General features: G+C 45.1%; 20 non-coding genes across 20 annotated transcripts; all 20 read right to left on the reverse strand.

Moving 5' to 3' along the window:
- Window positions 1-822: 822 nt before the first annotated feature.
- LOC141186998 (U2 spliceosomal RNA) lies at window positions 823-1,013 on the reverse strand. The gene has a single exon (XR_012261225.1). It is a non-coding gene; the product is annotated as a U2 spliceosomal RNA (small nuclear RNA).
- A 1,122-nt stretch (window positions 1,014-2,135) lies between these two features.
- LOC141187000 (U2 spliceosomal RNA) lies at window positions 2,136-2,326 on the reverse strand. Its single transcript, XR_012261226.1, has one exon. It is a non-coding gene; the product is annotated as a U2 spliceosomal RNA (small nuclear RNA).
- A 1,121-nt stretch (window positions 2,327-3,447) lies between these two features.
- On the reverse strand, window positions 3,448-3,638 carry LOC141184598 (U2 spliceosomal RNA). The gene has a single exon (XR_012259338.1). It is a non-coding gene; the product is annotated as a U2 spliceosomal RNA (small nuclear RNA).
- Window positions 3,639-4,761: 1,123 nt separating this feature from the next.
- On the reverse strand, window positions 4,762-4,952 carry LOC141187001 (U2 spliceosomal RNA). Its single transcript, XR_012261227.1, has one exon. It is a non-coding gene; the product is annotated as a U2 spliceosomal RNA (small nuclear RNA).
- A 1,125-nt stretch (window positions 4,953-6,077) lies between these two features.
- Window positions 6,078-6,268, reverse strand: LOC141184599 (U2 spliceosomal RNA). Its single transcript, XR_012259339.1, has one exon. It is a non-coding gene; the product is annotated as a U2 spliceosomal RNA (small nuclear RNA).
- Window positions 6,269-7,387: 1,119 nt separating this feature from the next.
- On the reverse strand, window positions 7,388-7,578 carry LOC141187002 (U2 spliceosomal RNA). The gene has a single exon (XR_012261228.1). It is a non-coding gene; the product is annotated as a U2 spliceosomal RNA (small nuclear RNA).
- A 1,121-nt stretch (window positions 7,579-8,699) lies between these two features.
- LOC141187003 (U2 spliceosomal RNA) lies at window positions 8,700-8,890 on the reverse strand. The gene has a single exon (XR_012261229.1). It is a non-coding gene; the product is annotated as a U2 spliceosomal RNA (small nuclear RNA).
- Window positions 8,891-10,014: 1,124 nt separating this feature from the next.
- LOC141184921 (U2 spliceosomal RNA) lies at window positions 10,015-10,205 on the reverse strand. The gene has a single exon (XR_012259631.1). It is a non-coding gene; the product is annotated as a U2 spliceosomal RNA (small nuclear RNA).
- A 1,120-nt stretch (window positions 10,206-11,325) lies between these two features.
- Window positions 11,326-11,516, reverse strand: LOC141187004 (U2 spliceosomal RNA). Its single transcript, XR_012261230.1, has one exon. It is a non-coding gene; the product is annotated as a U2 spliceosomal RNA (small nuclear RNA).
- Window positions 11,517-12,638: 1,122 nt separating this feature from the next.
- On the reverse strand, window positions 12,639-12,829 carry LOC141187005 (U2 spliceosomal RNA). Its single transcript, XR_012261231.1, has one exon. It is a non-coding gene; the product is annotated as a U2 spliceosomal RNA (small nuclear RNA).
- A 1,123-nt stretch (window positions 12,830-13,952) lies between these two features.
- Window positions 13,953-14,143, reverse strand: LOC141187006 (U2 spliceosomal RNA). Its single transcript, XR_012261232.1, has one exon. It is a non-coding gene; the product is annotated as a U2 spliceosomal RNA (small nuclear RNA).
- Window positions 14,144-15,263: 1,120 nt separating this feature from the next.
- On the reverse strand, window positions 15,264-15,454 carry LOC141191347 (U2 spliceosomal RNA). The gene has a single exon (XR_012265344.1). It is a non-coding gene; the product is annotated as a U2 spliceosomal RNA (small nuclear RNA).
- Window positions 15,455-16,579: 1,125 nt separating this feature from the next.
- Window positions 16,580-16,770, reverse strand: LOC141187008 (U2 spliceosomal RNA). Its single transcript, XR_012261234.1, has one exon. It is a non-coding gene; the product is annotated as a U2 spliceosomal RNA (small nuclear RNA).
- A 1,123-nt stretch (window positions 16,771-17,893) lies between these two features.
- Window positions 17,894-18,084, reverse strand: LOC141187009 (U2 spliceosomal RNA). The gene has a single exon (XR_012261235.1). It is a non-coding gene; the product is annotated as a U2 spliceosomal RNA (small nuclear RNA).
- A 1,122-nt stretch (window positions 18,085-19,206) lies between these two features.
- Window positions 19,207-19,397, reverse strand: LOC141187011 (U2 spliceosomal RNA). Its single transcript, XR_012261236.1, has one exon. It is a non-coding gene; the product is annotated as a U2 spliceosomal RNA (small nuclear RNA).
- Window positions 19,398-20,520: 1,123 nt separating this feature from the next.
- On the reverse strand, window positions 20,521-20,711 carry LOC141187012 (U2 spliceosomal RNA). Its single transcript, XR_012261237.1, has one exon. It is a non-coding gene; the product is annotated as a U2 spliceosomal RNA (small nuclear RNA).
- Window positions 20,712-21,832: 1,121 nt separating this feature from the next.
- On the reverse strand, window positions 21,833-22,023 carry LOC141191308 (U2 spliceosomal RNA). Its single transcript, XR_012265305.1, has one exon. It is a non-coding gene; the product is annotated as a U2 spliceosomal RNA (small nuclear RNA).
- A 1,121-nt stretch (window positions 22,024-23,144) lies between these two features.
- LOC141187013 (U2 spliceosomal RNA) lies at window positions 23,145-23,335 on the reverse strand. The gene has a single exon (XR_012261238.1). It is a non-coding gene; the product is annotated as a U2 spliceosomal RNA (small nuclear RNA).
- Window positions 23,336-24,456: 1,121 nt separating this feature from the next.
- Window positions 24,457-24,647, reverse strand: LOC141187015 (U2 spliceosomal RNA). The gene has a single exon (XR_012261240.1). It is a non-coding gene; the product is annotated as a U2 spliceosomal RNA (small nuclear RNA).
- Window positions 24,648-25,767: 1,120 nt separating this feature from the next.
- LOC141191309 (U2 spliceosomal RNA) lies at window positions 25,768-25,958 on the reverse strand. Its single transcript, XR_012265306.1, has one exon. It is a non-coding gene; the product is annotated as a U2 spliceosomal RNA (small nuclear RNA).
- Between the last annotated feature and the right edge of the window lie 194 nt (window positions 25,959-26,152).

Here is a 26,152-nt window from a genome sequence, read left to right on the forward strand (position 1 = left end):
GGAGGGTTGCTGATTAATTACCTCTCCTGCTGCTGCTGCTGCTGGCTGTCCAGCAGCAGACTGAAGGTGGCTGCTGCTGTGCGCAGGTATATAAAGGCTCAGAGCCTATTATGACACGCGCAGCCAGCGTTCCATTGCCACATTCCGTCTACTGCAGGCGGGATACCTGGATGGCTGAATGTCACTGAGAAGCTCACAGAGACCGCCATAAGCAACAGTTTAAAAGAATGCCACAGACTAATCAACCAAACTTTTTGGGTTGGTTTCTCTTTTATAGTCTGCAGGCATTAAATGAAAGAAGTCAGTGTTCCAGCAGAGGGAGACAACGTTTCAGAAAAGGCATTGTAGCAAACCAAAAAAGAAATTTTAAGCGCAGCAGAGTAACCAGCTCACATACCTGTTAGCTCAGGTGAGTTTAAAAGGCTGCTGTTGATAACAAGGGCATTTGCTAAATAGATGGTGTGTGTGCAACAATATACTGAAAGGTCAATTATATTGTGCAGCTTATCTCACCACCTGTAGTTATTTAGGTGAAAGCTCCAAAATGCTTGCCTAATATGTCTGTTTATCCAAAAGGAAGTATAGAGGGAGAGCTAGATAGATAGCATTGCATTACATTACATTACATGGCAATGCAATGCACAGTTGCTGAAGTTGAACCAAAATGAGCTTGTCATCTGGCTTCTGCAACTTTTAACATGAAAAATCCAATGAGGAGAAGAAAAGCAAAGCCAAAGAGTCCATCCCAAAATCCGACAAACAAGCAAAATGAACAAAAAGCATTGAATTCAATTCTTTCTGATTTTAGAAACTGCATTAAAGAAGGGGTGCACCGGTCCTGGAGATACTGCAATACCAGGTCAATGCGTGGAGTGGACAGAGCAAGCTCTTTTTCCATCTCCCTGTTCTAAAAATCCATTTAATATATGGTCCCCAGATAGGGGACGTATCAGATATTAAACTGATAAGAACAGATACTACACTTGATCTTAGCCAAAAGGCCGAGAAGCGATAACCAGAATTGGTTTCCGACTACGGTGCCACCCAAGGATTCTGAAAAGTCCATTTGTGGAGATGGCCACCTGGACTCCCGTTAAGAAGACATGCTGTCAACCTCTAGATCCCTCACATGCCTGCACTTTTCGGCTTGCTGCTGCTGCAATCCACGCGTTTTAGATCTGCATAACTCCACCTCTTTTAGCACAGTACCCTCAACCCCCGGCTGTTCCCACCCGCCTCAACACCGTTGGAAGGGAGGAGAACCAATTAAGGCGGGGGGGGGGGGTGGAACGAGCAGCTGTCTACCCTTAGCAGGAGGGTTGCTGATTAATTACCTCTCCTGCTGCTGCTGCTGCTGGCTGTCCAGCAGCAGACTGAAGGTGGCTGCTGCTGTGCGCAGGTATATAAAGGCTCAGAGCCTATTATGACACGCGCAGCCAGCGTTCCATTGCCACATTCCGTCTACTGCAGGCGGGATACCTGGATGGCTGAATGTCACTGAGAAGCTCACAGAGACCGCCATAAGCAACAGTTTAAAAGAATGCCACAGACTAATCAACCAAACTTTTTGGGTTGGTTTCTCTTTTATAGTCTGCAGGCATTAAATGAAAGAAGTCAGTGTTCCAGCAGAGGGAGACAACGTTTCAGAAAAGGCATTGTAGCAAACCAAAAAAGAAATTTTAAGCGCAGCAGAGTAACCAGCTCACATACCTGTTAGCTCAGGTGAGTTTAAAAGGCTGCTGTTGATAACAAGGGCATTTGCTAAATAGATGGTGTGTGTGCAACAATATACTGAAAGGTCAATTATATTGTGCAGCTTATCTCACCACCTGTAGTTATTTAGGTGAAAGCTCCAAAATGCTTGCCTAACATGTCTGTTTATCCAAAAGGAAGTATAGAGGGAGAGCTAGATAGATAGCATTGCATTACATTACATTACATGGCAATGCAATGCACAGTTGCTGAAGTTGAACCAAAATGAGCTTGTCATCTGGCTTCTGCAACTTTTAACATGAAAAATCCAATGAGGAGAAGAAAAGCAAAGCCAAAGAGTCCATCCCAAAATCCGACAAACAAGCAAAATGAACAAAAAGCATTGAATTCAATTCTTTCTGATTTTAGAAACTGCATTAAAGAAGGGGTGCACCGGTCCTGGAGATACTGCAATACCAGGTCAATGCGTGGAGTGGACAGAGCAAGCTCTTTTTCCATCTCCCTGTTCTAAAAATCCATTTAATATATGGTCCCCAGATAGGGGACGTATCAGATATTAAACTGATAAGAACAGATACTACACTTGATCTTAGCCAAAAGGCCGAGAAGCGATAACCAGAATTGGTTTCCGACTACGGTGCCACCCAAGGATTCTGAAAAGTCCATTTGTGCAGATGGCCACCTGGACTCCCGTTAAGAAGACATGCTGTCAACCTCTAGATCCCTCACATGCCTGCACTTTTCGGCTTGCTGCTGCTGCAATCCACGCGTTTTAGATCTGCATAACTCCACCTCTTTTAGCACAGTACCCTCAACCCCCGGCTGTTCCCACCCGCCTCAACACCGTTGGAAGGGAGGAGAACCAATTAAGGCGGGGGGGGGGGTGGAACGAGCAGCTGTCTACCCTTAGCAGGAGGGTTGCTGATTAATTACCTCTCCTGCTGCTGCTGCTGCTGGCTGTCCAGCAGCAGACTGAAGGTGGCTGCTGCTGTGCGCATATATATAAAGGCTCAGAGCCTATTATGACACGCGCAGCCAGCGTTCCATTGCCACATTCCGTCTACTGCAGGCGGGATACCTGGATGGCTGAATGTCACTGAGAAGCTCACAGAGACCGCCATAAGCAACAGTTTAAAAGAATGCCACAGACTAATCAACCAAACTTTTTGGGTTGGTTTCTCTTTTATAGTCTGCAGGCATTAAATGAAAGAAGTCAGTGTTCCAGCAGAGGGAGACAACGTTTCAGAAAAGGCATTGTAGCAAACCAAAAAAGAAATTTTAAGCGCAGCAGAGTAACCAGCTCACATACCTGTTAGCTCAGGTGAGTTAAAAAGGCTGCTGTTGATAACAAGGGCATTTGCTAAATAGATGGTGTGTGTGCAACAATATACTGAAAGGTCAATTATATTGTGCAGCTTATCTCACCACCTGTAGTTATTTAGGTGAAAGCTCCAAAATGCTTGCCTAATATGTCTGTTTATCCAAAAGGAAGTATAGAGGGAGAGCTAGATAGATAGCATTGCATTACATTACATTACATGGCAATGCAATGCACAGTTGCTGAAGTTGAACCAAAATGAGCTTGTCATCTGGCTTCTGCAACTTTTAACATGAAAAATCCAATGAGGAGAAGAAAAGCAAAGCCAAAGAGTCCATCCCAAAATCCGACAAACAAGCAAAATGAACAAAAAGCATTGAATTCAATTCTTTCTGATTTTAGAAACTGCATTAAAGAAGGGGTGCACCGGTCCTGGAGATACTGCAATACCAGGTCAATGCGTGGAGTGGACAGAGCAAGCTCTTTTTCCATCTCCCTGTTCTAAAAATCCATTTAATATATGGTCCCCAGATAGGGGACGTATCAGATATTAAACTGATAAGAACAGATACTACACATGATCTTAGCCAAAAGGCCGAGAAGCGATAACCAGAATTGGTTTCCGACTACGGTGCCACCCAAGGATTCTGAAAAGTCCATTTGTGGAGATGGCCACCTGGACTCCCGTTAAGAAGACATGCTGTCAACCTCTAGATCCCTCACATGCCTGCACTTTTCGGCTTGCTGCTGCTGCAATCCACGCGTTTTAGATCTGCATAACTCCACCTCTTTTAGCACAGTACCCTCAACCCCCGGCTGTTCCCACCCGCCTCAACACCGTTGGAAGGGAGGAGAACCAATTAAGGCGGGGGGGGGGGGGTGGAACGAGCAGCTGTCTACCCTTAGCAGGAGGGTTGCTGATTAATTACCTCTCCTGCTGCTGCTGCTGCTGGCTGTCCAGCAGCAGACTGAAGGTGGCTGCTGCTGTTCGCAGGTATATAAAGGCTCAGAGCCTATTATGACACGCGCAGCCAGCGTTCCATTGCCACATTCCGTCTACTGCAGGCGGGATACCTGGATGGCTGAATGTCACTGAGAAGCTCACAGAGACCGCCATAAGCAACAGTTTAAAAGAATGCCACAGACTAATCAACCAAACTTTTTGGGTTGGTTTCTCTTTTATAGTCTGCAGGCATTAAATGAAAGAAGTCAGTGTTCCAGCAGAGGGAGACAACGTTTCAGAAAAGGCATTGTAGCAAACCAAAAAAGAAATTTTAAGCGCAGCAGAGTAACCAGCTCACATACCTGTTAGCTCAGGTGAGTTTAAAAGGCTGCTGTTGATAACAAGGGCATTTGCTAAATAGATGGTGTGTGTGCAACAATATACTGAAAGGTCAATTATATTGTGCAGCTTATCTCACCACCTGTAGTTATTTAGGTGAAAGCTCCAAAATGCTTGCCTAATATGTCTGTTTATCCAAAAGGAAGTATAGAGGGAGAGCTAGATAGATAGCATTGCATTACATTACATTACATGGCAATGCAATGCACAGTTGCTGAAGTTGAACCAAAATGAGCTTGTCATCTGGCTTCTGCAACTTTTAACATGAAAAATCCAATGAGGAGAAGAAAAGCAAAGCCAAAGAGTCCATCCCAAAATCCGACAAACAAGCAAAATGAACAAAAAGCATTGAATTCAATTCTTTCTGATTTTAGAAACTGCATTAAAGAAGGGGTGCACCGGTCCTGGAGATACTGCAATACCAGGTCAATGCGTGGAGTGGACAGAGCAAGCTCTTTTTCCATCTCCCTGTTCTAAAAATCCATTTAATATATGGTCCCCAGATAGGGGACGTATCAGATATTAAACTGATAAGAACAGATACTACACTTGATCTTAGCCAAAAGGCCGAGAAGCGATAACCAGAATTGGTTTCCGACTACGGTGCCACCCAAGGATTCTGAAAAGTCCATTTGTGGAGATGGCCACCTGGACTCCCGTTAAGAAGACATGCTGTCAACCTCTAGATCCCTCACATGCCTGCACTTTTCGGCTTGCTGCTGCTGCAATCCACGCGTTTTAGATCTGCATAACTCCACCTCTTTTAGCACAGTACCCTCAACCCCCGGCTGTTCCCACCCGCCTCAACACCGTTGGAAGGGAGGAGAACCAATTAAGGCGGGGGGGGGGTGGGGTGGAACGAGCAGCTGTCTACCCTTAGCAGGAGGGTTGCTGATTAATTACCTCTCCTGCTGCTGCTGCTGCTGGCTGTCCAGCAGCAGACTGAAGGTGGCTGCTGCTGTGCGCAGGTATATAAAGGCTCAGAGCCTATTATGACACGCGCAGCCAGCGTTCCATTGCCACATTCCGTCTACTGCAGGCGGGATACCTGGATGGCTGAATGTCACTGAGAAGCTCACAGAGACCGCCATAAGCAACAGTTTAAAAGAATGCCACAGACTAATCAACCAAACTTTTTGGGTTGGTTTCTCTTTTATAGTCTGCAGGCATTAAATGAAAGAAGTCAGTGTTCCAGCAGAGGGAGACAACGTTTCAGAAAAGGCATTGTAGCAAACCAAAAAAGAAATTTTAAGCGCAGCAGAGTAACCAGCTCACATACCTGTTAGCTCAGGTGAGTTTAAAAGGCTGCTGTTGATAACAAGGGCATTTGCTAAATAGATGGTGTGTGTGCAACAATATACTGAAAGGTCAATTATATTGTGCAGCTTATCTCACCACCTGTAGTTATTTAGGTGAAAGCTCCAAAATGCTTGCCTAATATGTCTGTTTATCCAAAAGGAAGTATAGAGGGAGAGCTAGATAGATAGCATTGCATTACATTACATTACATGGCAATGCAATGCACAGTTGCTGAAGTTGAACCAAAATGAGCTTGTCATCTGGCTTCTGCAACTTTTAACATGAAAAATCCAATGAGGAGAAGAAAAGCAAAGCCAAAGAGTCCATCCCAAAATCCGACAAACAAGCAAAATGAACAAAAAGCATTGAATTCAATTCTTTCTGATTTTAGAAACTGCATTAAAGAAGGGGTGCACCGGTCCTGGAGATACTGCAATACCAGGTCAATGCGTGGAGTGGACAGAGCAAGCTCTTTTTCCATCTCCCTGTTCTAAAAATCCATTTAATATATGGTCCCCAGATAGGGGACGTATCAGATATTAAACTGATAAGAACAGATACTACACATGATCTTAGCCAAAAGGCCGAGAAGCGATAACCAGAATTGGTTTCCGACTACGGTGCCACCCAAGGATTCTGAAAAGTCCATTTGTGGAGATGGCCACCTGGACTCCCGTTAAGAAGACATGCTGTCAACCTCTAGATCCCTCACATGCCTGCACTTTTCGGCTTGCTGCTGCTGCAATCCACGCGTTTTAGATCTGCATAACTCCACCTCTTTTAGCACAGTACCCTCAACCCCCGGCTGTTCCCACCCGCCTCAACACCGTTGGAAGGGAGGAGAACCAATTAAGGCGGGGGGGGGTGGAACGAGCAGCTGTCTACCCTTAGCAGGAGGGTTGCTGATTAATTACCTCTCCTGCTGCTGCTGCTGCTGGCTGTCCAGCAGCAGACTGAAGGTGGCTGCTGCTGTGCGCAGGTATATAAAGGCTCAGAGCCTATTATGACACGCGCAGCCAGCGTTCCATTGCCACATTCCGTCTACTGCAGGCGGGATACCTGGATGGCTGAATGTCACTGAGAAGCTCACAGAGACCGCCATAAGCAACAGTTTAAAAGAATGCCACAGACTAATCAACCAAACTTTTTGGGTTGGTTTCTCTTTTATAGTCTGCAGGCATTAAATGAAAGAAGTCAGTGTTCCAGCAGAGGGAGACAACGTTTCAGAAAAGGCATTGTAGCAAACCAAAAAAGAAATTTTAAGCGCAGCAGAGTAACCAGCTCACATACCTGTTAGCTCAGGTGAGTTTAAAAGGCTGCTGTTGATAACAAGGGCATTTGCTAAATAGATGGTGTGTGTGCAACAATATACTGAAAGGTCAATTATATTGTGCAGCTTATCTCACCACCTGTAGTTATTTAGGTGAAAGCTCCAAAATGCTTGCCTAATATGTCTGTTTATCCAAAAGGAAGTATAGAGGGAGAGCTAGATAGATAGCATTGCATTACATTACATTACATGGCAATGCAATGCACAGTTGCTGAAGTTGAACCAAAATGAGCTTGTCATCTGGCTTCTGCAACTTTTAACATGAAAAATCCAATGAGGAGAAGAAAAGCAAAGCCAAAGAGTCCATCCCAAAATCCGACAAACAAGCAAAATGAACAAAAAGCATTGAATTCAATTCTTTCTGATTTTAGAAACTGCATTAAAGAAGGGGTGCACCGGTCCTGGAGATACTGCAATACCAGGTCAATGCGTGGAGTGGACAGAGCAAGCTCTTTTTCCATCTCCCTGTTCTAAAAATCCATTTAATATATGGTCCCCAGATAGGGGACGTATCAGATATTAAACTGATAAGAACAGATACTACACTTGATCTTAGCCAAAAGGCCGAGAAGCGATAACCAGAATTGGTTTCCGACTACGGTGCCACCCAAGGATTCTGAAAAGTCCATTTGTGGAGATGGCCACCTGGACTCCCGTTAAGAAGACATGCTGTCAACCTCTAGATCCCTCACATGCCTGCACTTTTCGGCTTGCTGCTGCTGCAATCCACGCGTTTTAGATCTGCATAACTCCACCTCTTTTAGCACAGTACCCTCAACCCCCGGCTGTTCCCACCCGCCTCAACACCGTTGGAAGGGAGGAGAACCAATTAAGGCGGGGGGGGGGGTGGAACGAGCAGCTGTCTACCCTTAGCAGGAGGGTTGCTGATTAATTACCTCTACTGCTGCTGCTGCTGCTGGCTGTCCAGCAGCAGACTGAAGGTGGCTGCTGCTGTGCGCAGGTATATAAAGGCTCAGAGCCTATTATGACACGCGCAGCCAGCGTTCCATTGCCACATTCCGTCTACTGCAGGCGGGATACCTGGATGGCTGAATGTCACTGAGAAGCTCACAGAGACCGCCATAAGCAACAGTTTAAAAGAATGCCACAGACTAATCAACCAAACTTTTTGGGTTGGTTTCTCTTTTATAGTCTGCAGGCATTAAATGAAAGAAGTCAGTGTTCCAGCAGAGGGAGACAACGTTTCAGAAAAGGCATTGTAGCAAACCAAAAAAGAAATTTTAAGCGCAGCAGAGTAACCAGCTCACATACCTGTTAGCTCAGGTGAGTTTAAAAGGCTGCTGTTGATAACAAGGGCATTTGCTAAATAGATGGTGTGTGTGCAACAATATACTGAAAGGTCAATTATATTGTGCAGCTTATCTCACCACCTGTAGTTATTTAGGTGAAAGCTCCAAAATGCTTGCCTAATATGTCTGTTTATCCAAAAGGAAGTATAGAGGGAGAGCTAGATAGATAGCATTGCATTACATTACATTACATGGCAATGCAATGCACAGTTGCTGAAGTTGAACCAAAATGAGCTTGTCATCTGGCTTCTGCAACTTTTAACATGAAAAATCCAATGAGGAGAAGAAAAGCAAAGCCAAAGAGTCCATCCCAAAATCCGACAAACAAGCAAAATGAACAAAAAGCATTGAATTCAATTCTTTCTGATTTTAGAAACTGCATTAAAGAAGGGGTGCACCGGTCCTGGAGATACTGCAATACCAGGTCAATGCGTGGAGTGGACAGAGCAAGCTCTTTTTCCATCTCCCTGTTCTAAAAATCCATTTAATATATGGTCCCCAGATAGGGGACGTATCAGATATTAAACTGATAAGAACAGATACTACACTTGATCTTAGCCAAAAGGCCGAGAAGCGATAACCAGAATTGGTTTCCGACTACGGTGCCACCCAAGGATTCTGAAAAGTCCATTTGTGGAGATGGCCACCTGGACTCCCGTTAAGAAGACATGCTGTCAACCTCTAGATCCCTCACATGCCTGCACTTTTCGGCTTGCTGCTGCTGCAATCCACGCGTTTTAGATCTGCATAACTCCACCTCTTTTAGCACAGTACCCTCAACCCCCGGCTGTTCCCACCCGCCTCAACACCGTTGGAAGGGAGGAGAACCAATTAAGGTGGGGGGGGGGGGGGTGGAACGAGCAGCTGTCTACCCTTAGCAGGAGGGTTGCTGATTAATTACCTCTCCTGCTGCTGCTGCTGCTGGCTGTCCAGCAGCAGACTGAAGGTGGCTGCTGCTGTGCGCAGGTATATAAAGGCTCAGAGCCTATTATGACACGCGCAGCCAGCGTTCCATTGCCACATTCCGTCTACTGCAGGCGGGATACCTGGATGGCTGAATGTCACTGAGAAGCTCACAGAGACCGCCATAAGCAACAGTTTAAAAGAATGCCACAGACTAATCAACCAAACTTTTTGGGTTGGTTTCTCTTTTATAGTCTGCAGGCATTAAATGAAAGAAGTCAGTGTTCCAGCAGAGGGAGACAACGTTTCAGAAAAGGCATTGTAGCAAACCAAAAAAGAAATTTTAAGCGCAGCAGAGTAACCAGCTCACATACCTGTTAGCTCAGGTGAGTTTAAAAGGCTGCTGTTGATAACAAGGGCATTTGCTAAATAGATGGTGTGTGTGCAACAATATACTGAAAGGTCAATTATATTGTGCAGCTTATCTCACCACCTGTAGTTATTTAGGTGAAAGCTCCAAAATGCTTGCCTAATATGTCTGTTTATCCAAAAGGAAGTATAGAGGGAGAGCTAGATAGATAGCATTGCATTACATTACATTACATGGCAATGCAATGCACAGTTGCTGAAGTTGAACCAAAATGAGCTTGTCATCTGGCTTCTGCAACTTTTAACATGAAAAATCCAATGAGGAGAAGAAAAGCAAAGCCAAAGAGTCCATCCCAAAATCCGACAAACAAGCAAAATGAACAAAAAGCATTGAATTCAATTCTTTCTGATTTTAGAAACTGCATTAAAGAAGGGGTGCACCGGTCCTGGAGATACTGCAATACCAGGTCAATGCGTGGAGTGGACAGAGCAAGCTCTTTTTCCATCTCCCTGTTCTAAAAATCCATTTAATATATGGTTCCCAGATAGGGGACGTATCAGATATTAAACTGATAAGAACAGATACTACACTTGATCTTAGCCAAAAGGCCGAGAAGCGATAACCAGAATTGGTTTCCGACTACGGTGCCACCCAAGGATTCTGAAAAGTCCATTTGTGGAGATGGCCACCTGGACTCCCGTTAAGAAGACATGCTGTCAACCTCTAGATCCCTCACATGCCTGCACTTTTCGGCTTGCTGCTGCTGCAATCCACGCGTTTTAGATCTGCATAACTCCACCTCTTTTAGCACAGTACCCTCAACCCCCGGCTGTTCCCACCCGCCTCAACACCGTTGGAAGGGAGGAGAACCAATTAAGGCGGGGGGGGGGTGGAACGAGCAGCTGTCTACCCTTAGCAGGAGGGTTGCTGATTAATTACCTCTCCTGCTGCTGCTGCTGCTGGCTGTCCAGCAGCAGACTGAAGGTGGCTGCTGCTGTGCGCAGGTATATAAAGGCTCAGAGCCTATTATGACACGCGCAGCCAGCGTTCCATTGCCACATTCCGTCTACTGCAGGCGGGATACCTGGATGGCTGAATGTCACTGAGAAGCTCACAGAGACCGCCATAAGCAACAGTTTAAAAGAATGCCACAGACTAATCAACCAAACTTTTTGGGTTGGTTTCTCTTTTATAGTCTGCAGGCATTAAATGAAAGAAGTCAGTGTTCCAGCAGAGGGAGACAACGTTTCAGAAAAGGCATTGTAGCAAACCAAAAAAGAAATTTTAAGCGCAGCAGAGTAACCAGCTCACATACCTGTTAGCTCAGGTGAGTTTAAAAGGCTGCTGTTGATAACAAGGGCATTTGCTAAATAGATGGTGTGTGTGCAACAATATACTGAAAGGTCAATTATATTGTGCAGCTTATCTCACCACCTGTAGTTATTTAGGTGAAAGCTCCAAAATGCTTGCCTAATATGTCTGTTTATCCAAAAGGAAGTATAGAGGGAGAGCTAGATAGATAGCATTGCATTACATTACATTACATGGCAATGCAATGCACAGTTGCTGAAGTTGAACCAAAATGAGCTTGTCATCTGGCTTCTGCAACTTTTAACATGAAAAATCCAATGAGGAGAAGAAAAGCAAAGCCAAAGAGTCCATCCCAAAATCCGACAAACAAGCAAAATGAACAAAAAGCATTGAATTCAATTCTTTCTGATTTTAGAAACTGCATTAAAGAAGGGGTGCACCGGTCCTGGAGATACTGCAATACCAGGTCAATGCGTGGAGTGGACAGAGCAAGCTCTTTTTCCATCTCCCTGTTCTAAAAATCCATTTAATATATGGTCCCCAGATAGGGGACGTATCAGATATTAAACTGATAAGAACAGATACTACACTTGATCTTAGCCAAAAGGCCGAGAAGCGATAACCAGAATTGGTTTCCGACTACGGTGCCACCCAAGGATTCTGAAAAGTCCATTTGTGGAGATGGCCACCTGGACTCCCGTTAAGAAGACATGCTGTCAACCTCTAGATCCCTCACATGCCTGCACTTTTCGGCTTGCTGCTGCTGCAATCCACGCGTTTTAGATCTGCATAACTCCACCTCTTTTAGCACAGTACCCTCAACCCCCGGCTGTTCCCACCCGCCTCAACACCGTTGGAAGGGAGGAGAACCAATTAAGGCGGGGGGGGGGGGTGGAACGAGCAGCTGTCTACCCTTAGCAGGAGGGTTGCTGATTAGTTACCTCTCCTGCTGCTGCTGCTGCTGGCTGTCCAGCAGCAGACTGAAGGTGGCTGCTGCTGTGCGCAGGTATATAAAGGCTCAGAGCCTATTATGACACGCGCAGCCAGCGTTCCATTGCCACATTCCGTCTACTGCAGGCGGGATACCTGGATGGCTGAATGTCACTGAGAAGCTCACAGAGACCGCCATAAGCAACAGTTTAAAAGAATGCCACAGACTAATCAACCAAACTTTTTGGGTTGGTTTCTCTTTTATAGTCTGCAGGCATTAAATGAAAGAAGTCAGTGTTCCAGCAGAGGGAGACAACGTTTCAGAAAAGGCATTGTAGCAAACCAAAAAAGAAATTTTAAGCGCAGCAGAGTAACCAGCTCACATACCTGTTAGCTCAGGTGAGTTTAAAAGGCTGCTGTTGATAACAAGGGCATTTGCTAAATAGATGGTGTGTGTGCAACAATATACTGAAAGGTCAATTATATTGTGCAGCTTATCTCACCACCTGTAGTTATTTAGGTGAAAGCTCCAAAATGCTTGCCTAATATGTCTGTTTATCCAAAAGGAAGTATAGAGGGAGAGCTAGATAGATAGCATTGCATTACATTACATTACATGGCAATGCAATGCACAGTTGCTGAAGTTGAACCAAAATGAGCTTGTCATCTGGCTTCTGCAACTTTTAACATGAAAAATCCAATGAGGAGAAGAAAAGCAAAGCCAAAGAGTCCATCCCAAAATCCGACAAACAAGCAAAATGAACAAAAAGCATTGAATTCAATTCTTTCTGATTTTAGAAACTGCATTAAAGAAGGGGTGCACCGGTCCTGGAGATACTGCAATACCAGGTCAATGCGTGGAGTGGACAGAGCAAGCTCTTTTTCCATCTCCCTGTTCTAAAAATCCATTTAATATATGGTCCCCAGATAGGGGACGTATCAGATATTAAACTGATAAGAACAGATACTACACTTGATCTTAGCCAAAAGGCCGAGAAGCGATAACCAGAATTGGTTTCCGACTACGGTGCCACCCAAGGATTCTGAAAAGTCCATTTGTGGAGATGGCCACCTGGACTCCCGTTAAGAAGACATGCTGTCAACCTCTAGATCCCTCACATGCCTGCACTTTTCGGCTTGCTGCTGCTGCAATCCACGCGTTTTAGATCTGCATAACTCCACCTCTTTTAGCACAGTACCCTCAACCCCCGGTTGTTCCCACCCGCCTCAACACCGTTGGAAGGGAGGAGAACCAATTAAGGCGGGGGGGGGGGGTGGAACGAGCAGCTGTCTACCCTTAGCAGGAGGGTTGCTGATTAATTACCTCTCCTGCTGCTGCTGCTGCTGGCTGTCCAGCAGCAGACTGAAGGTGGCTGCTGCTGTGCGCAGGTATATAAAGGCTCAGAGCCTATTATGACACGCGCAGCCAGCGTTCTATTGCCACATTCCTTCTACTGCAGGCGGGATACCTGGATGGCTGAATGTCACTGAGAAGCTCACAGAGACCGCCATAAGCAACAGTTTAAAAGAATGCCACAGACTAATCAACCAAACTTTTTGGGTTGGTTTCTCTTTTATAGTCTGCAGGCATTAAATGAAAGAAGTCAGTGTTCCAGCAGAGGGAGACAACGTTTCAGAAAAGGCATTGTAGCAAACCAAAAAAGAAATTTTAAGCGCAGCAGAGTAACCAGCTCACATACCTGTTAGCTCAGGTGAGTTTAAAAGGCTGCTGTTGATAACAAGGGCATTTGCTAAATAGATGGTGTGTGTGCAACAATATACTGAAAGGTCAATTATATTGTGCAGCTTATCTCACCACCTGTAGTTATTTAGGTGAAAGCTCCAAAATGCTTGCCTAATATGTCTGTTTATCCAAAAGGAAGTATAGAGGGAGAGCTAGATAGATAGCATTGCATTACATTACATTACATGGCAATGCAATGCACAGTTGCTGAAGTTGAACCAAAATGAGCTTGTCATCTGGCTTCTGCAACTTTTAACATGAAAAATCCAATGAGGAGAAGAAAAGCAAAGCCAAAGAGTCCATCCCAAAATCCGACAAACAAGCAAAATGAAAAAAAAAGCATTGAATTCAATTCTTTCTGATTTTAGAAACTGCATTAAAGAAGGGGTGCACCGGTCCTGGAGATACTGCAATACCAGGTCAATGCGTGGAGTGGACAGAGCAAGCTCTTTTTCCATCTCCCTGTTCTAAAAATCCATTTAATATATGGTCCCCAGATAGGGGACGTATCAGATATTAAACTGATAAGAACAGATACTACACTTGATCTTAGCCAAAAGGCCGAGAAGCGATAACCAGAATTGGTTTCCGACTACGGTGCCACCCAAGGATTCTGAAAAGTCCATTTGTGGAGATGGCCACCTGGACTCCCGTTAAGAAGACATGCTGTCAACCTCTAGATCCCTCACATGCCTGCACTTTTCGGCTTGCTGCTGCTGCAATCCACGCGTTTTAGATCTGCATAACTCCACCTCTTTTAGCACAGTACCCTCAACCCCCGGCTGTTCCCACCCGCCTCAACACCGTTGGAAGGGAGGAGAACCAATTAAGGCGGGGGGGGGGTGGAACGAGCAGCTGTCTACCCTTAGCAGGAGGGTTGCTGATTAATTACCTCTCCTGCTGCTGCTGCTGCTGGCTGTCCAGCAGCAGACTGAAGGTGGCTGCTGCTGTGCGCAGGTATATAAAGGCTCAGAGCCTATTATGACACGCGCAGCCAGCGTTCCATTGCCACATTCCGTCTACTGCAGGCGGGATACCTGGATGGCTGAATGTCACTGAGAAGCTCACAGAGACCGCCATAAGCAACAGTTTAAAAGAATGCCACAGACTAATCAACCAAACTTTTTGGGTTGGTTTCTCTTTTATAGTCTGCAGGCATTAAATGAAAGAAGTCAGTGTTCCAGCAGAGGGAGACAACGTTTCAGAAAAGGCATTGTAGCAAACCAAAAAAGAAATTTTAAGCGCAGCAGAGTAACCAGCTCACATACCTGTTAGCTCAGGTGAGTTTAAAAGGCTGCTGTTGATAACAAGGGCATTTGCTAAATAGATGGTGTGTGTGCAACAATATACTGAAAGGTCAATTATATTGTGCAGCTTATCTCACCACCTGTAGTTATTTAGGTGAAAGCTCCAAAATGCTTGCCTAATATGTCTGTTTATCCAAAAGGAAGTATAGAGGGAGAGCTAGATAGATAGCATTGCATTACATTACATTACATGGCAATGCAATGCACAGTTGCTGAAGTTGAACCAAAATGAGCTTGTCATCTGGCTTCTGCAACTTTTAACATGAAAAATCCAATGAGGAGAAGAAAAGCAAAGCCAAAGAGTCCATCCCAAAATCCGACAAACAAGCAAAATGAACAAAAAGCATTGAATTCAATTCTTTCTGATTTTAGAAACTGCATTAAAGAAGGGGTGCACCGGTCCTGGAGATACTGCAATACCAGGTCAATGCGTGGAGTGGACAGAGCAAGCTCTTTTTCCATCTCCCTGTTCTAAAAATCCATTTAATATATGGTCCCCAGATAGGGGACGTATCAGATATTAAACTGATAAGAACAGATACTACACTTGATCTTAGCCAAAAGGCCGAGAAGTGATAACCAGAATTGGTTTCCGACTACGGTGCCACCCAAGGATTCTGAAAAGTCCATTTGTGGAGATGGCCACCTGGACTCCCGTTAAGAAGACATGCTGTCAACCTCTAGATCCCTCACATGCCTGCACTTTTCGGCTTGCTGCTGCTGCAATCCACGCGTTTTAGATCTGCATAACTCCACCTCTTTTAGCACAGTACCCTCAACCCCCGGCTGTTCCCACCCGCCTCAACACCGTTGGAAGGGAGGAGAACCAATTAAGGCGGGGGGGGGGGGGGGTGGAACGAGCAGCTGTCTACCCTTAGCAGGAGGGTTGCTGATTAGTTACCTCTCCTGCTGCTGCTGCTGCTGGCTGTCCAGCAGCAGACTGAAGGTGGCTGCTGCTGTGCGCAGGTATATAAAGGCTCAGAGCCTATTATGACACGCGCAGCCAGCGTTCCATTGCCACATTCCGTCTACTGCAGGCGGGATACCTGGATGGCTGAATGTCACTGAGAAGCTCACAGAGACCGCCATAAGCAACAGTTTAAAAGAATGCCACAGACTAATCAACCAAACTTTTTGGGTTGGTTTCTCTTTTATAGTCTGCAGGCATTAAATGAAAGAAGTCAGTGTTCCAGCAGAGGGAGACAACGTTTCAGAAAAGGCATTGTAGCAAACCAAAAAAGAAATTTTAAGCGCAGCAGAGTAACCAGCTCACATACCTGTTAGCTCAGGTGAGTTTAAAAGGCTGCTGTTGATAACAAGGGCATTTGCTAAATAGATGGTGTGTGTGCAACAATATACTGAAAGGTCAATTATATTGTGCAGCTTATCTCACCACCTGTAGTTATTTAGGTGAAAGCTCCAAAATGCTTGCCTAATATGTCTGTTTATCCAAAAGGAAGTATAGAGGGAGAGCTAGATAGATAGCATTGCATTACATTACATTACATGGCAATGCAATGCACAGTTGCTGAAGTTGAACCAAAATGAGCTTGTCATCTGGCTTCTGCAACTTTTAACATGAAAAATCCAATGAGGAGAAGAAAAGCAAAGCCAAAGAGTCCATCCCAAAATCCGACAAACAAGCAAAATGAACAAAAAGCATTGAATTCAATTCTTTCTGATTTTAGAAACTGCATTAAAGAAGGGGTGCACCGGTCCTGGAGATACTGCAATACCAGGTCAATGCGTGGAGTGGACAGAGCAAGCTCTTTTTCCATCTCCCTGTTCTAAAAATCCATTTAATATATGGTCCCCAGATAGGGGACGTATCAGATATTAAACTGATAAGAACAGATACTACACTTGATCTTAGCCAAAAGGCCGAGAAGCGATAACCAGAATTGGTTTCCGACTACGGTGCCACCCAAGGATTCTGAAAAGTCCATTTGTGGAGATGGCCACCTGGACTCCCGTTAAGAAGACATGCTGTCAACCTCTAGATCCCTCACATGCCTGCACTTTTCGGCTTGCTGCTGCTGCAATCCACGCGTTTTAGATCTGCATAACTCCACCTCTTTTAGCACAGTACCCTCAACCCCCGGTTGTTCCCACCCGCCTCAACACCGTTGGAAGGGAGGAGAACCAATTAAGGCGGGGGGGGGGGGTGGAACGAGCAGCTGTCTACCCTTAGCAGGAGGGTTGCTGATTAATTACCTCTCCTGCTGCTGCTGCTGCTGGCTGTCCAGCAGCAGACTGAAGGTGGCTGCTGCTGTGCGCAGGTATATAAAGGCTCAGAGCCTATTATGACACGCGCAGCCAGCGTTCCATTGCCACATTCCTTCTACTGCAGGCGGGATACCTGGATGGCTGAATGTCACTGAGAAGCTCACAGAGACCGCCATAAGCAACAGTTTAAAAGAATGCCACAGACTAATCAACCAAACTTTTTGGGTTGGTTTCTCTTTTATAGTCTGCAGGCATTAAATGAAAGAAGTCAGTGTTCCAGCAGAGGGAGACAACGTTTCAGAAAAGGCATTGTAGCAAACCAAAAAAGAAATTTTAAGCGCAGCAGAGTAACCAGCTCACATACCTGTTAGCTCAGGTGAGTTTAAAAGGCTGCTGTTGATAACAAGGGCATTTGCTAAATAGATGGTGTGTGTGCAACAATATACTGAAAGGTCAATTATATTGTGCAGCTTATCTCACCACCTGTAGTTATTTAGGTGAAAGCTCCAAAATGCTTGCCTAATATGTCTGTTTATCCAAAAGGAAGTATAGAGGGAGAGCTAGATAGATAGCATTGCATTACATTACATTACATGGCAATGCAATGCACAGTTGCTGAAGTTGAACCAAAATGAGCTTGTCATCTGGCTTCTGCAACTTTTAACATGAAAAATCCAATGAGGAGAAGAAAAGCAAAGCCAAAGAGTCCATCCCAAAATCCGACAAACAAGCAAAATGAAAAAAAAAGCATTGAATTCAATTCTTTCTGATTTTAGAAACTGCATTAAAGAAGGGGTGCACCGGTCCTGGAGATACTGCAATACCAGGTCAATGCGTGGAGTGGACAGAGCAAGCTCTTTTTCCATCTCCCTGTTCTAAAAATCCATTTAATATATGGTCCCCAGATAGGGGACGTATCAGATATTAAACTGATAAGAACAGATACTACACTTGATCTTAGCCAAAAGGCCGAGAAGCGATAACCAGAATTGGTTTCCGACTACGGTGCCACCCAAGGATTCTGAAAAGTCCATTTGTGGAGATGGCCACCTGGACTCCCGTTAAGAAGACATGCTGTCAACCTCTAGATCCCTCACATGCCTGCACTTTTCGGCTTGCTGCTGCTGCAATCCACGCGTTTTAGATCTGCATAACTCCACCTCTTTTAGCACAGTACCCTCAACCCCCGGCTGTTCCCACCCGCCTCAACACCGTTGGAAGGGAGGAGAACCAATTAAGGCGGGGGGGGGGGGTGGAACGAGCAGCTGTCTACCCTTAGCAGGAGGGTTGCTGATTAATTACCTCTCCTGCTGCTGCTGCTGCTCCCTGTCCAGCAGCAGACTGAAGGTGGCTGCTGCTGTGCGCAGGTATATAAAGGCTCAGAGCCTATTATGACACGCGCAGCCAGCGTTCCATTGCCACATTCCGTCTACTGCAGGCGGGATACCTGGATGGCTGAATGTCACTGAGAAGCTCACAGAGACCGCCATAAGCAACAGTTTAAAAGAATGCCACAGACTAATCAACCAAACTTTTTGGGTTGGTTTCTCTTTTATAGTCTGCAGGCATTAAATGAAAGAAGTCAGTGTTCCAGCAGAGGGAGACAACGTTTCAGAAAAGGCATTGTAGCAAACCAAAAAAGAAATTTTAAGCGCAGCAGAGTAACCAGCTCACATACCTGTTAGCTCAGGTGAGTTTAAAAGGCTGCTGTTGATAACAAGGGCATTTGCTAAATAGATGGTGTGTGTGCAACAATATACTGAAAGGTCAATTATATTGTGCAGCTTATCTCACCACCTGTAGTTATTTAGGTGAAAGCTCCAAAATGCTTGCCTAATATGTCTGTTTATCCAAAAGGAAGTATAGAGGGAGAGCTAGATAGATAGCATTGCATTACATTACATTACATGGCAATGCAATGCACAGTTGCTGAAGCTGAACCAAAATGAGCTTGTCATCTGGCTTCTGCAACTTTTAACATGAAAAATCCAATGAGGAGAAGAAAAGCAAAGCCAAAGAGTCCATCCCAAAATCCGACAAACAAGCAAAATGAACAAAAAGCATTGAATTCAATTCTTTCTGATTTTAGAAACTGCATTAAAGAAGGGGTGCACCGGTCCTGGAGATACTGCAATACCAGGTCAATGCGTGGAGTGGACAGAGCAAGCTCTTTTTCCATCTCCCTGTTCTAAAAATCCATTTAATATATGGTCCCCAGATAGGGGACGTATCAGATATTAAACTGATAAGAACAGATACTACACTTGATCTTAGCCAAAAGGCCGAGAAGCGATAACCAGAATTGGTTTCCGACTACGGTGCCACCCAAGGATTCTGAAAAGTCCATTTGTGGAGATGGCCACCTGGACTCCCGTTAAGAAGACATGCTGTCAACCTCTAGATCCCTCACATGCCTGCACTTTTCGGCTTGCTGCTGCTGCAATCCACGCGTTTTAGATCTGCATAACTCCACCTCTTTTAGCACAGTACCCTCAACCCCCGGCTGTTCCCACCCGCCTCAACACCGTTGGAAGGGAGGAGAACCAATTAAGGCGGGGGGGGGGGGGTGGAACGAGCAGCTGTCTACCCTTAGCAGGAGGGTTGCTGATTAATTACCTCTCCTGCTGCTGCTGCTGCTGGCTGTCCAGCAGCAGACTGAAGGTGGCTGCTGCTGTGCGCAGGTATATAAAGGCTCAGAGCCTATTATGACACGCGCAGCCAGCGTTCCATTGCCACATTCCGTCTACTGCAGGCGGGATACCTGGATGGCTGAATGTCACTGAGAAGCTCACAGAGACCGCCATAAGCAACAGTTTAAAAGAATGCCACAGACTAATCAACCAAACTTTTTGGGTTGGTTTCTCTTTTATAGTCTGCAGGCATTAAATGAAAGAAGTCAGTGTTCCAGCAGAGGGAGACAACGTTTCAGAAAAGGCATTGTAGCAAACCAAAAAAGAAATTTTAAGCGCAGCAGAGTAACCAGCTCACATACCTGTTAGCTCAGGTGAGTTTAAAAGGCTGCTGTTGATAACAAGGGCATTTGCTAAATAGATGGTGTGTGTGCAACAATATACTGAAAGGTCAATTATATTGTGCAGCTTATCTCACCACCTGTAGTTATTTAGGTGAAAGCTCCAAAATGCTTGCCTAATATGTCTGTTTATCCAAAAGGAAGTATAGAGGGAGAGCTAGATAGATAGCATTGCATTACATTACATTACATGGCAATGCAATGCACAGTTGCTGAAGTTGAACCAAAATGAGCTTGTCATCTGGCTTCTGCAACTTTTAACATGAAAAATCCAATGAGGAGAAGAAAAGCAAAGACAAAGAGTCCATCCCAAAATCCGACAAACAAGCAAAATGAACAAAAAGCATTGAATTCAATTCTTTCTGATTTTAGAAACTGCATTAAAGAAGGGGTGCACCGGTCCTGGAGATACTGCAATACCAGGTCAATGCGTGGAGTGGACAGAGCAAGCTCTTTTTCCATCTCCCTGTTCTAAAAATCCATTTAATATATGGTCCCCAGATAGGGGACGTATCAGATATTAAACTGATAAGAACAGATACTACACTTGATCTTAGCCAAAAGGCCGAGAAGCGATAACCAGAATTGGTTTCCGACTACGGTGCCACCCAAGGATTCTGAAAAGTCCATTTGTGGAGATGGCCACCTGGACTCCCGTTAAGAAGACATGCTGTCAACCTCTAGATCCCTCACATGCCTGCACTTTTCGGCTTGCTGCTGCTGCAATCCACGCGTTTTAGATCTGCATAACTCCACCTCTTTTAGCACAGTACCCTCAACCCCCGGCTGTTCCCACCCGCCTCAACACCGTTGGAAGGGAGGAGAACCAATTAAGGCGGGGGGGGGGGTGGAACGAGCAGCTGTCTACCCTTAGCAGGAGGGTTGCTGATTAATTACCTCTCCTGCTGCTGCTGCTGCTGGCTGTCCAGCAGCAGACTGAAGGTGGCTGCTGCTGTGCGCAGGTATATAAAGGCTCAGAGCCTATTATGACACGCGCAGCCAGCGTTCCATTGCCACATTCCGTCTACTGCAGGCGGGATACCTGGATGGCTGAATGTCACTGAGAAGCTCACAGAGACCGCCATAAGCAACAGTTTAAAAGAATGCCACAGACTAATCAACCAAACTTTTTGGGTTGGTTTCTCTTTTATAGTCTGCAGGCATTAAATGAAAGAAGTCAGTGTTCCAGCAGAGGGAGACAACGTTTCAGAAAAGGCATTGTAGCAAACCAAAAAAGAAATTTTAAGCGCAGCAGAGTAACCAGCTCACATACCTGTTAGCTCAGGTGAGTTTAAAAGGCTGCTGTTGATAACAAGGGCATTTGCTAAATAGATGGTGTGTGTGCAACAATATACTGAAAGGTCAATTATATTGTGCAGCTTATCTCACCACCTGTAGTTATTTAGGTGAAAGCTCCAAAATGCTTGCCTAATATGTCTGTTTATCCAAAAGGAAGTATAGAGGGAGAGCTAGATAGATAGCATTGCATTACATTACATTACATGGCAATGCAATGCACAGTTGCTGAAGTTGAACCAAAATGAGCTTGTCATCTGGCTTCTGCAACTTTTAACATGAAAAATCCAATGAGGAGAAGAAAAGCAAAGCCAAAGAGTCCATCCCAAAATCCGACAAACAAGCAAAATGAACAAAAAGCATTGAATTCAATTCTTTCTGATTTTAGAAACTGCATTAAAGAAGGGGTGCACCGGTCCTGGAGATACTGCAATACCAGGTCAATGCATGGAGTGGACAGAGCAAGCTCTTTTTCCATCTCCCTGTTCTAAAAATCCATTTAATATATGGTCCCCAGATAGGGGACGTATCAGATATTAAACTGATAAGAACAGATACTACACTTGATCTTAGCCAAAAGGCCGAGAAGCGATAACCAGAATTGGTTTCCGACTACGGTGCCACCCAAGGATTCTGAAAAGTCCATTTGTGGAGATGGCCACCTGGACTCCCGTTAAGAAGACATGCTGTCAACCTCTAGATCCCTCACATGCCTGCACTTTTCGGCTTGCTGCTGCTGCAATCCACGCGTTTTAGATCTGCATAACTCCACCTCTTTTAGCACAGTACCCTCAACCCCCGGCTGTTCCCACCCGCCTCAACACCGTTGGAAGGGAGGAGAACCAATTAAGGCGGGGGGGGGGGTGGAACGAGCAGCTGTCTACCCTTAGCAGGAGGGTTGCTGATTAATTACCTCTCCTGCTGCTGCTGCTGCTGGCTGTCCAGCAGCAGACTGAAGGTGGCTGCTGCTGTGCGCAGGTATATAAAGGCTCAGAGCCTATTATGACACGCGCAGCCAGCGTTCCATTGCCACATTCCGTCTACTGCAGGCGGGATACCTGGATGGCTGAATGTCACTGAGAAGCTCACAGAGACCGCCATAAGCAACAGTTTAAAAGAATGCCACAGACTAATCAACCAAACTTTTTGGGTTGGTTTCTCTTTTATAGTCTGCAGGCATTAAATGAAAGAAGTCAGTGCTCCAGCAGAGGGAGACAACGTTTCAGAAAAGGCATTGTAGCAAACCAAAAAAGAAATTTTAAGCGCAGCAGAGTAACCAGCTCACATACCTGTTAGCTCAGGTGAGTTTAAAAGGCTGCTGTTGATAACAAGGGCATTTGCTAAATAGATGGTGTGTGTGCAACAATATACTGAAAGGTCAATTATATTGTGCAGCTTATCTCACCACCTGTAGTTATTTAGGTGAAAGCTCCAAAATGCTTGCCTAATATGTCTGTTTATCCAAAAGGAAGTATAGAGGGAGAGCTAGATAGATAGCATTGCATTACATTACATTACATGGCAATGCAATGCACAGTTGCTGAAGTTGAACCAAAATGAGCTTGTCATCTGGCTTCTGCAACTTTTAGCATGAAAAATCCAATGAGGAGAAGAAAAGCAAAGCCAAAGAGTCCATCCCAAAATCCGACAAACAAGCAAAATGAACAAAAAGCATTGAATTCAATTCTTTCTGATTTTAGAAACTGCATTAAAGAAGGGGTGCACCGGTCCTGGAGATACTGCAATACCAGGTCAATGCGTGGAGTGGACAGAGCAAGCTCTTTTTCCATCTCCCTGTTCTAAAAATCCATTTAATATATGGTCCCCAGATAGGGGACGTATCAGATATTAAACTGATAAGAACAGATACTACACTTGATCTTAGCCAAAAGGCCGAGAAGCGATAACCAGAATTGGTTTCCGACTACGGTGCCACCCAAGGATTCTGAAAAGTCCATTTGTGGAGATGGCCACCTGGACTCCCGTTAAGAAGACATGCTGTCAACCTCTAGATCCCTCACATGCCTGCACTTTTCGGCTTGCTGCTGCTGCAATCCACGCGTTTTAGATCTGCATAACTCCACCTCTTTTAGCACAGTACCCTCAACCCCCGGCTGTTCCCACCCGCCTCAACACCGTTGGAAGGGAGGAGAACCAATTAAGGCGGGGGGGGGGGTGGAACGAGCAGCTGTCTACCCTTAGCAGGAGGGTTGCTGATTAATTACCTCTCCTGCTGCTGCTGCTGCTGGCTGTCCAGCAGCAGACTGAAGGTGGCTGCTGCTGTGCGCAGGTATATAAAGGCTCAGAGCCTATTATGACACGCGCAGCCAGCGTTCCATTGCCACATTCCGTCTACTGCAGGCGGGATACCTGGATGGCTGAATGTCACTGAGAAGCTCACAGAGACCGCCATAAGCAACAGTTTAAAAGAATGCCACAGACTAATCAACCAAACTTTTTGGGTTGGTTTCTCTTTTATAGTCTGCAGGCATTAAATGAAAGAAGTCAGTGTTCCAGCAGAGGGAGACAACGTTTCAGAAAAGGCATTGTAGCAAACCAAAAAAGAAATTTTAAGCGCAGCAGAGTAACCAGCTCACATACCTGTTAGCTCAGGTGAGTTTAAAAGGCTGCTGTTGATAACAAGGGCATTTGCTAAATAGATGGTGTGTGTGCAACAATATACTGAAAGGTCAATTATATTGTGCAGCTTATCTCACCACCTGTAGTTATTTAGGTGAAAGCTCCAAAATGCTTGCCTAATATGTCTGTTTATCCAAAAGGAAGTATAGAGGGAGAGCTAGATAGATAGCATTGCATTACATTACATTACATGGCAATGCAATGCACAGTTGCTGAAGTTGAACCAAAATGAGCTTGTCATCTGGCTTCTGCAACTTTTAACATGAAAAATCCAATGAGGAGAAGAAAAGCAAAGCCAAAGAGTCCATCCCAAAATCCGACAAACAAGCAAAATGAACAAAAAGCATTGAATTCAATTCTTTCTGATTTTAGAAACTGCATTAAAGAAGGGGTGCACCGGTCCTGGAGATACTGCAATACCAGGTCAATGCGTGGAGTGGACAGAGCAAGCTCTTTTTCCATCTCCCTGTTCTAAAAATCCATTTAATATATGGTCCCCAGATAGGGGACGTATCAGATATTAAACTGATAAGAACAGATACTACACTTGATCTTAGCCAAAAGGCCGAGAAGCGATAACCAGAATTGGTTTCCGACTACGGTGCCACCCAAGGATTCTGAAAAGTCCATTTGTGGAGATGGCCACCTGGACTCCCGTTAAGAAGACATGCTGTCAACCTCTAGATCCCTCACATGCCTGCACTTTTCGGCTTGCTGCTGCTGCAATCCACGCGTTTTAGATCTGCATAACTCCACCTCTTTTAGCACAGTACCCTCAACCCCCGGCTGTTCCCACCCGCCTCAACACCGTTGGAAGGGAGGAGAACCAATTAAGGCGGGGGGGGGGTGGAACGAGCAGCTGTCTACCCTTAGCAGGAGGGTTGCTGATTAATTACCTCTCCTGCTGCTGCTGCTGCTGGCTGTCCAGCAGCAGACTGAAGGTGGCTGCTGCTGTGCGCAGGTATATAAAGGCTCAGAGCCTATTATGACACGCGCAGCCAGCGTTCCATTGCCACATTCCGTCTACTGCAGGCGGGATACCTGGATGGCTGAATGTCACTGAGAAGCTCACAGAGACCGCCATAAGCAACAGTTTAAAAGAATGCCACAGACTAATCAACCAAACTTTTTGGGTTGGTTTCTCTTTTATAGTCTGCAGGCATTAAATGAAAGAAGTCAGTGTTCCAGCAGAGGGAGACAACGTTTCAGAAAAGGCATTGTAGCAAACCAAAAAAGAAATTTTAAGCGCAGCAGAGTAACCAGCTCACATACCTGTTAGCTCAGGTGAGTTTAAAAGGCTGCTGTTGATAACAAGGGCATTTGCTAAATAGATGGTGTGTGTGCAACAATATACTGAAAGGTCAATTATATTGTGCAGCTTATCTCACCACCTGTAGTTATTTAGGTGAAAGCTCCAAAATGCTTGCCTAATATGTCTGTTTATCCAAAAGGAAGTATAGAGGGAGAGCTAGATAGATAGCATTGCATTACATTACATTACATGGCAATGCAATGCACAGTTGCTGAAGTTGAACCAAAATGAGCTTGTCATCTGGCTTCTGCAACTTTTAACATGAAAAATCCAATGAGGAGAAGAAAAGCAAAGCCAAAGAGTCCATCCCAAAATCCGACAAACAAGCAAAATGAACAAAAAGCATTGAATTCAAATCTTTCTGATTTTAGAAACTGCATTAAAGAAGGGGTGCACCGGTCCTGGAGATACTGCAATACCAGGTCAATGCATGGAGTGGACAGAGCAAGCTCTTTTTCCATCTCCCTGTTCTAAAAATCCATTTAATATATGGTCCCCAGATAGGGGACGTATCAGATATTAAACTGATAAGAACAGATACTACACTTGATCTTAGCCAAAAGGCCGAGAAGCGATAACCAGAATTGGTTTCCGACTACGGTGCCACCCAAGGATTCTGAAAAGTCCATTTGTGGAGATGGCCACCTGGACTCCCGTTAAGAAGACATGCTGTCAACCTCTAGATCCCTCACATGCCTGCACTTTTCGGCTTGCTGCTGCTGCAATCCACGCGTTTTAGATCTGCATAACTCCACCTCTTTTAGCACAGT

Source organism: Phyllobates terribilis, unplaced genomic scaffold (assembly GCF_046119375.1).
Source record: "Phyllobates terribilis strain yellow unplaced genomic scaffold, ASM4611937v1 Scaffold_40__1_contigs__length_11209783, whole genome shotgun sequence".
Lineage (NCBI taxonomy): Eukaryota > Metazoa > Chordata > Amphibia > Anura > Dendrobatidae > Phyllobates > Phyllobates terribilis.